This window comes from Peromyscus leucopus, chromosome X, assembly GCF_004664715.2.
Source record: "Peromyscus leucopus breed LL Stock chromosome X, UCI_PerLeu_2.1, whole genome shotgun sequence".
In the NCBI taxonomy this organism is placed as follows: Eukaryota; Metazoa; Chordata; class Mammalia; order Rodentia; family Cricetidae; genus Peromyscus; species Peromyscus leucopus.
In genome coordinates, this window is record NC_051083.1 from 125,907,706 (window position 1) to 125,916,593 (window position 8,888).

The following is an 8,888-nucleotide window of genomic DNA, read 5'->3' on the forward strand; positions in this document are numbered from 1 at the left end:
AATCTTTTACCCCTTCTCAGGAAGTTCCTTGCATCCACCTTAAGCCCTCCTTGTTACTTACCTTCTCTGTGTCTGTGGACTGTATATTATTATCTTTTTCTTTACAACAAATATCCATTCACCATGTTTGTCTTTCTGAGTTTTGGTTACCTTACTTAGGATGATTTTTTTAGGTCCATCCATTTATGTGCAAATTTCATGATGTCATTGTTTTTAACAGCTGGGTAATACTGTATTGTGTAAACATACCACACTTTCTTTATCCAGTCTTCAATTGGGGGACATCTAGGTTATTTCCTGATTCTGGTTATTAAAAAAATTATGAATAAAGCTGCTACAAACATAGCTGAGCAAGTGTACATGTGATAGGATGGACTGTTCTTTGGGTATATGCCCAAGAGTGCTATGGCTGGGTCTTGAGGTAGATTGATTCCCAATTTTCTGAGAAACCACCATACTGATTTCCAGAGTGGCTCTACAAGTTTGCACTCCCACAAATATTGCAGGGCTGTCATGGCCAGCAGGATCTTCAGCAGAGACCCTGGAAGAGGGAATGACAAATGAAAGGGACAAGAGACACAAAGAATTGACAGCAAACAGTATTCTGAAAAAGCTGCAAAATTTTATTTTTCTCAGGTGGGTTTTATAGTAAGCAGACCAGGAAGCTTTCTTTGGGAAAAGATCAGAGGACTGTTGAGTTGCCAAGCAACCCAACCAAGCAACCTAACCACAAAACATTGTTAATAATGGTCAGTGTGGCAGAAAGATAAGGAAAAATTAAGTTATTTTCTAATATCTCAGGACTTGTCCAGGCATGTCAAAAGTTTCTGGTTAGTGGCTCAGTACCAGACAACAGAAACTTAACTCAGGCAGGCAATATGGCATGGCTCTTAAAATTGTCCTAGGCAGAGGGCTATTCTCCTTACTCCACATCCTCTCCAACATAAGCTGTCATCAGGGGTTTTGATCTTAGCCATTCTGATAGGTATAAAATAGAATCTCAAAGTCATTTTGATTTGCATTTCTCTGATGGCTAATGATATTGAACATTTCTTTAAGTGTTTCTCTGATATTTGAGCTTCCTCTGTTAAAAATTGTTTAGATATGTAACTCATTTTTAAATTGGATTATTTGCTTTTTTGATGTATAGTTTTTTGAGTTCTTTATATATTTTGGCTATTAGCCCTCTGTCAGATAAGGAGTTGGCAAAAAAATATTTTTCCACTTTGCAGGCTGATGTTTTGTTCTATTCATGCCTTACAGAAGCTTTTCAGTTTCATGAGGCCCAATTTGTTAATTGTTCTTAGTGCCTGTACTACTGGTATTCTCAGAAATTTGTCTTCTGTGCCAATGCATTCAAGGCTATGTTCCACTTTCTCTTCTATCAGACTCAGTGTATCTGGTTTTATGTTGAAGACTTTGATCTGCTTGGCTTAAGTTTATGTGAGAGATATGGATCTATTTGTATTCCTCTGAATGCTGACATAGTTAGACCAGCACCACTTGTTGAAAATGCTTTCTTTTCTCCATTGTATGATTTTGGCTTCTTTGTCAAAAATCAGCTGTCCATAGGTGTATGGTTTATATCTGGGTCTTCAATATGATTCTAGTGATCAACCTGTGTGTTTTTATGTCAAATCATGCAGCTTTTATTACTACAGATCTATAGTACACCTTATAATCAGAGATGGTGATGTATATGATTATTTTAGCTATCCTAGGTTTTTTTGTTGTTGTTTTTCCATATGAAGTTGAGTATTGCTCTTTTAAGGTCTGTAAAGAATTGTGTTGGTCAGGAAGCAGAGCCAGGCGGATCTCTGTGAGTTCAAGGCCAGCCTGGGCTACCAAGTGAGTTCCAGGAAAAGGCGCAAAGCTACACAGAGAAACCCTGTCTCGAAAAACCAAAAAAAAAAAAAAAAAAAAAAAAAAAAGAATTGTGTTGGGATTTTTTTTTTTTTTTTTTTTTTTTTTTTGGTTTTTCGAGACAGGGTTTCTCTGTGTAGCTTTGTGCCTTTCCTGGGACTCACTTGGTAGCCCAGGCTGGCCTTGAACTCACAGAGATTCGCCTGGCTCTGCCTGTGTTGGGATTTTAATTAGGATTGTGTTGAACCTGTAGATTACTTTTGGTAAGATGGCCATTTTTACTATGTTAATCTTATTGAATCATGACATGGGAGATATTTCTGTCTCCTGATATCTTTTCCAATTTCAGTCTTAAAAGACTTGATGTTCTTGTCATACAGGTCTTTTGTAGTGGGTAGCTATTCCAGCTTTGACCTGGAGGTACTACATCCATTGAGTCTTCTGGTAACTGTCATGCGTACGAGGCAGGGCTGAGACAGGAGCCCTTAAGACCTGAGATCCGGATGTGCAGGCTCTCTTGGTTCCTGGATCCTGGACGCTGGAGGTAGACTGAGCAGAGTTCTCCAGAGAACACGGTTGGACTGCACTTCACCTCTCCCGGACCCTAGGATCTGCTTCAGCCCGACACCTGCTGGCCGAGCTGTGCTACTACACCCAAAAACCAAGAACTAAACACCAGCAATTAAGGATTTCATCCAAGGTAAAAAGTACTTGATAATTTTACACCTTTGAACTCATTAATAAGTAAACAAATTAATAAAATTTTCTTTACCAATTTTCAATATTTCTCAAAATGGCAAAAATCTTGTATTACATTACAAGAATTTAAAAACTGTTTTGCTTGTGTGGTGAATGAATTTTTATAGGACATATAGGACCTCCCTGGGAAGTATATGATATATATCATCGTAGCATTTAGTATAATAATTGACATAGCTTTGAAGAACTGGTTTAGTAATAATAACAAAGATGAGTCATTACTGCAACTAATACAGGCTTTACAAGGTAGCAATATAGACTTGAATAAACAGATTCTTTCTCTGGAATCTGCTAACCAGGATTTACAAGGTAATATTAAAGACTTACATAAAGAATCCTTTGTTTGGAATATGCTAACTTACTACAAGAACTTCAGTCCATTAATAATAAATGCACAACCAGATTTGATTCTATTGATAATAAATATGAATACTTAATGGATAAGACAATAACTCTCAAGAGTAATGTTGCCGCTATTCAGATACTTTATAAAGAAGAAAGATTATTAACTAGGGGCTATGGAATCATGTGTTTCAAAAGAACATAAAAGGTTGCATGATTCCATGAAATCTCTGGAATCCCTTACAAAAGAGGAGGTTCACTCACTGCAACTGACCCTAGGTGCTCGGTTGCAAGCTCTGGAAGAAACTCTCAGTAAAGATGACAAAGGAACTAATATGCAGGACAAGGGCATGAAAGTCATAACATTGCTAGATGGCTCTCATACAATGACTTATCCTCCCATTTATAGTTATTGACTTAAAAGACTGTTTCTTTACCATACCTCTTCAAGAAAAGGATGGAGAAAAATCTGCCTTCACAATATCCAATCATAATAATTTCCAGCCAGGCAAGAGATATCAATGGAAGATCCTCCCATAGGGAATATTAAATAGACTTACCCTGTGCAAAAACCATTGGAAGTAATTAATGTGAAATTTCCACAATCCATAATTTATCATTCTGTGGATGATATCTTATTAGCTGATCCACTGTTAGGTACCTTAGAAAGCATGTTTGAAGAAGTAAAGAAAGTTTTGCCTTGCTAGGGACTACAAATTGTTTCCGAAAAAAAAAAATTCAAAGAAGAGATGTATACTTAGCATACAAGTCAGAGCTACAAAAAAAAAAAAAAAAAATAGATCCCAAAAGGTACAAATCAGAAGAGATCAATTGTGGACTCTTAATGATTTTCAAAAATTGATAGGAAGCATTTCCAACTAATAGACCATCATTGGAATACCTAAGGATAGACTAGTAAATTTGGCTAATACCCTAAAAGGGGACAAGGACTTAAATAGTCCAAGAGAATTATCAGCCAAAGCTGAGAAGGAATTGGCTCTAGTAGAAAAGAAAAATATGAGAAGCACATGTGGATCATGTGAATGCAGAATTTAAGTGCATTCTGGTCATACTCCGCTCCAGAAACTCCCCCACAGGTATTTTGGTATGGAGGGAACATATTATATTGGAATGGATATTTCTACCATGTAAACTGAGTAAGAAATTAAAAACTTATATGGAAAAGGTCTCTGATTTGATTCTAAAAGGAAAATTAAGACTTGTCAGTTGATAGGAATGGCCCCAGCAGAAATTATAACATCTTTAACTAATAAGGAAATGTCCTTGTTATGGAAAGATAATGAATAAGATAAGGAAAGAGCCTGCTGTGACTTTTTGGAGAAATTAACAAATGTCCCAAAAGCATGAGAATAGAATTCATAAAGAGAACTGAATGGGTCCTTCCTCACATTGTATGGCAAAAACCAATCTCTGGAGCCCCCACATTCTATACTGATGCAAATAAATCAGGAAAGGCAGGATATACATCAGGAGACTTAAGTAAAATGGTTCAAAGCCTATATAATTCTGTACAAAAGGCAGAACTGTATGCTATTCTTATGGTAATGTGCTACAAGCCTCAGAATTTCATAACACCACAGAGATAGCAAGGATTTGAAGAAAGATCTCTCCATAACTTGGCAAAAATTCAAGGAAATTGTAAGAAAATGTCCTACTTGTTCTCCTATAACCAAACTCCCATTACCTGAAGGAAATAATACAAAAGGTATACAAAGAAATGAAATTTAGCAGGTGGATGTGTTTCATTTTGCAGAATTTGGAAGATTAAAGTATGTACACCATACCATTGACACTTATTCAGGATTTCAGTGGGCAACTCCTGTGAGTTCTGAAAAGGCTGATTCTGTGATTACACACCTATTAGAAGTTATGGCCATCATGGGAATGAATACCTGTACAAATTAAGGCAAACAATGCCCCAACATAAGTCTCCAATAAAATGAAACAGTTTTTTACTTATTACAATATAAAGCATGTTATAGGAATACCACATAATACCACAGGCCAAGCAGTCATAGAACGATCCAATAGAACTTTAAAGGGTATGCTAAATAAACAGCAACAGGTAACAATGACTCCTAGAAATTGATTGCATAATGCTTTATTAACCTTGAATTTTCTCAATGCTGATGAGAAATGAACAACACTTGTGGAGAGACACTGGACAACAGACTTTTGAGCTAAATCAACCAGTTTATTTCAAAGATGTGTTGACTTCAGAATGGAAACCAGGATATGTCCTATGTTGGGGAAGGGGTTTTGCTTTTGTTTCTGCGGAAGAATAAAAGCTATGGATACCAACAAAATTAATAAAAATTCGATTCAAACAGGAGAAACCCCTTGATGAGAAGTAAAAGTTCATCCACTGATGTAAGTTGTAAGAAAAATTTAACAAACAAAGGTTGGGGCAGGGTTCTGTTTTCTGTCTTTACAGGATAATAGAAATACCCATCTTCCAGAACCTATAAGGCCTTGGATACCCAGACATCTACAGCAGAAGGGAAGAACCTATTGGTACCAACCTATACAGGGTAATATCTCACTGCTTAACATCTATATCTTTTTAACTCTAGAAAAGTTGTGGTTCTGGTTCAATTATAAATCAAGCTGGCATTGGATTTGGAATGTGGCTCTCTCCTTCTCTAAACCCAAGTATATTGCTAAAAGAGAAACTTAGGAGTTTCTGTCTCATATCAGAAGAGCTGCCTGATATGGGACAGAACGAAGCAATAAAAAGAGACCATTGTCATTGAGATTTTATTTCTTTCAATGCTTTTCCTTGCCTTTGAAGAATCCCTTCTCTATCCAGTATAAATCCAAAACATTCCATTTTGATATTTAAAATGTTCGAGTTTTCCACAGTAAAAATAAATCTTTCCAATAGCAATCTCTGAAGTCTCTAGAAGGAAGATGGGGCTGCACAACAACAACTTTACCTAGTCCAGAATGATGCCATGGTACTCATGAACATTACTCAGTGATCAACCTTGCACTGAAAACTCTCCAGGACAATTCCAAAATGAGATGGTCCATCATAGTACACTTCTAGGAAAACACTCAGACAACCTTACCCATTCCTCTGAAACTGGCTGCAGAACCTACAGTTAGTCCAACTGAGACCTAAGTATCTGAACTTTCTTACAGGACCCCATAGAGATACCATCATTCCTTAAACAGCAGGAAGCAATTCTAAGAAAATGACGCACTTTGCCCCACAGGTTTCATGTTTCTCATGGTTATAAATGATGGTTATAGGGTTGGGGGTGGAAGAAAATACTAGACTCAGTATTCTCCTTAAGTAAAGAAAAAGTGTCTCCAAAAACAAAAACAAAAACAAAAAACAAAACAAAACAAAAAAAGAAAAAGTGGAATATGTATACAATATCATGGTAGATTATTATATATACTAGTTAACAAATTTAGTAAAATAGCAGGCTTAGATAATTTGCACTGTTATGGATTCTTGTATATTGATACAAATGTAAACTATTTTTATATTCCTGTTTAAGATAATTTGTATATTGATATAAATACAGAACTGTATTTGTTGTAATGTACATATATTTCTACTCTTATTTGAAATATTTTGTATATTGATACTAATGTAAATTTATATCTGTCATACTGTATGTATGTTCTACCTTTGTTTAGGATATTTTGTATATTGATAAATATTTAGGATTATTGTCACATTGCATATTGTACTATACATTCCTACCTCTGTTAAAGATATTTTGTGTATTGTTACAATTTTGAGGACATTGTCCTTTTACCGTACACTTGCTTACAGACTGTTTACCTTGTTTTCATGAAGCCTTAGCCCTTAGGTTATTTAGGTAGATAAGACTTATAGATTTATAGTCACCAATGGTTGTCATCTCTATAGTTATGTTAGTTAGGTTGTCCAGATTTACAGATGCATAGGTCAATAGACAGTTAATTTTCAAACACGTCATGGACCTAGAGAATATGGGATTTAAATAACTCAGATTTCTGTTGACGTTGGCAGCACCAATTTCATCCTGAGAGAATGTTGGGCTTCTAAGACATTTCATTTTGGAAGTTTGTCTTCTTGGCACAAAATGGCCTACTGGGCAAAGAACTGCCCTTGCCTCAACTGCTGACAGTATAAATGCTGTCCTTTCTGGATGAGCAAGACACAAGGGAAAGCAACTACTGAACTCTGCCAAGACAGGGTAAGATGGTCTTTGAGAATTCCTGCTTCTGAAAATGGTCTATGAGATACTCTAGGCCTGTAGCCAATTTGAATACACTAACGATGCTGAAAAACATTAGGTGACTGTCTAGGCTGCCAGCTGTCTCTGTCTACTCTTGCAAGACTCCAGGAAGTTTCTTGTGTCCTTCTCCCATTTTGCAGGTATCATTATATTCCTCCTCAGGTCTTTGATGGGATTGAAGACTAGCAGTTATAGTTACAACTTTATGTATATATATATATATAATATCTTAGTTGGAACATATTAAGTGTTAGGTTTAGGTACTTTAGGACAGGACACCTTTTGTAATGATCTTTGTAACATGCCATTTACCTATGCTCCAGATATCTTTGGATATTAGTATGTGTCTCTTGTTTGATATTATTCGTGTTGGTTGTAATTCCATCTTATCTAGGTCATTATCCCTTATTCCTCCTGGACAATATTTGATAATCATTCCTATTGTATATAGTTTTGTATTAAGTTAGAAATTTCTTATTTAGACAAAAGGGGGAATATAGTGGGTAGCTATTCCAGCTTTGACCTGGAAGTACTACCCCCTTCGAGGCTTCCGGTAACTGTCACGCCTATGAGGTGGGGCCGAGGCAGGAGACCTTAAGACCTGAGACTGCATGTGCCAGCTTTCTTCTTTCCTGGATCCTGGACACTGGAGGTAGATAGAGCAGAGTTCTCCAGAGAATACCCTGGACTTCACTTTACCTCTCCAGGACCCTATAACCTATTCCTATATTTGTACGTTACCCCACAAAACAAACCTCCCTTTTAATTATGTGGAGTTGCCTTAATACTTCAACCAATAGTTTTTTACTTGCTTGGTTAGAGCCACACCAATATATCTCACATTATTTGTAGCTATTGTGAAGGATGTTGTCTCCCTGATTTCTTTCTCATCCCATTTATCTTTTGTATATAGAAGGGCTACTAATTTTTTTTTTTAGTTAATCATGTATCCAGTCAATTCACTAAAGGTGTTTATCAGCTCTAGGAGTTCCTTGGTAGAATTTTTTGGGTCTCTTACATATACTATTCTATTATCTGCAAAGAATGATACTTTGACTTCTTCCTTTCCAATTTATGTCCCAATGATGATCTCCTTTAGTTGTCTTACTGTTCTAGGTAGAACTTTAAGTACCATATTGAATAGATATGGAATAGATAACCTTGTCATTTCTGATTTTAGTGTAAATGTTTTTATTTTCTCTCCATTTAAATTAATATTGACTCTAGGCTTGCTGTAAATCGCCTTTATTATGTTTGGGTATGTCCCTTATATTACTGATCTCTCCAAGACTTTTATCATGAAAGGATTTGAGAATTTGTCAAAGGCATTTTCAGAATTTAATGAAATTATCTTGTGTTTTTTTCTTTCAGTTTGATTTTCATATGTTAAATTATCCCTACATCTCTGGTATGAAGCCTACTTTATCACAGTGGATGATCTTTTTGATGTGTTCTTAAATTTGGTATGTAAGTATTTTGTTGAGTATTTTTGCATCACTGTTCATGAGGGAAAATAGTCTGTTATTGTCTTTCTTTGTTAAATCTTTTGTGTAGTTTGGATATCAGGAAAATGGTGGCTCCATAAAATGAATCATCTTCTGTTTCTATTTTGTGAAATAATTTGCAGTGTATTAGTATTAGCACTTCTTTGAAGGTCTGATAGAG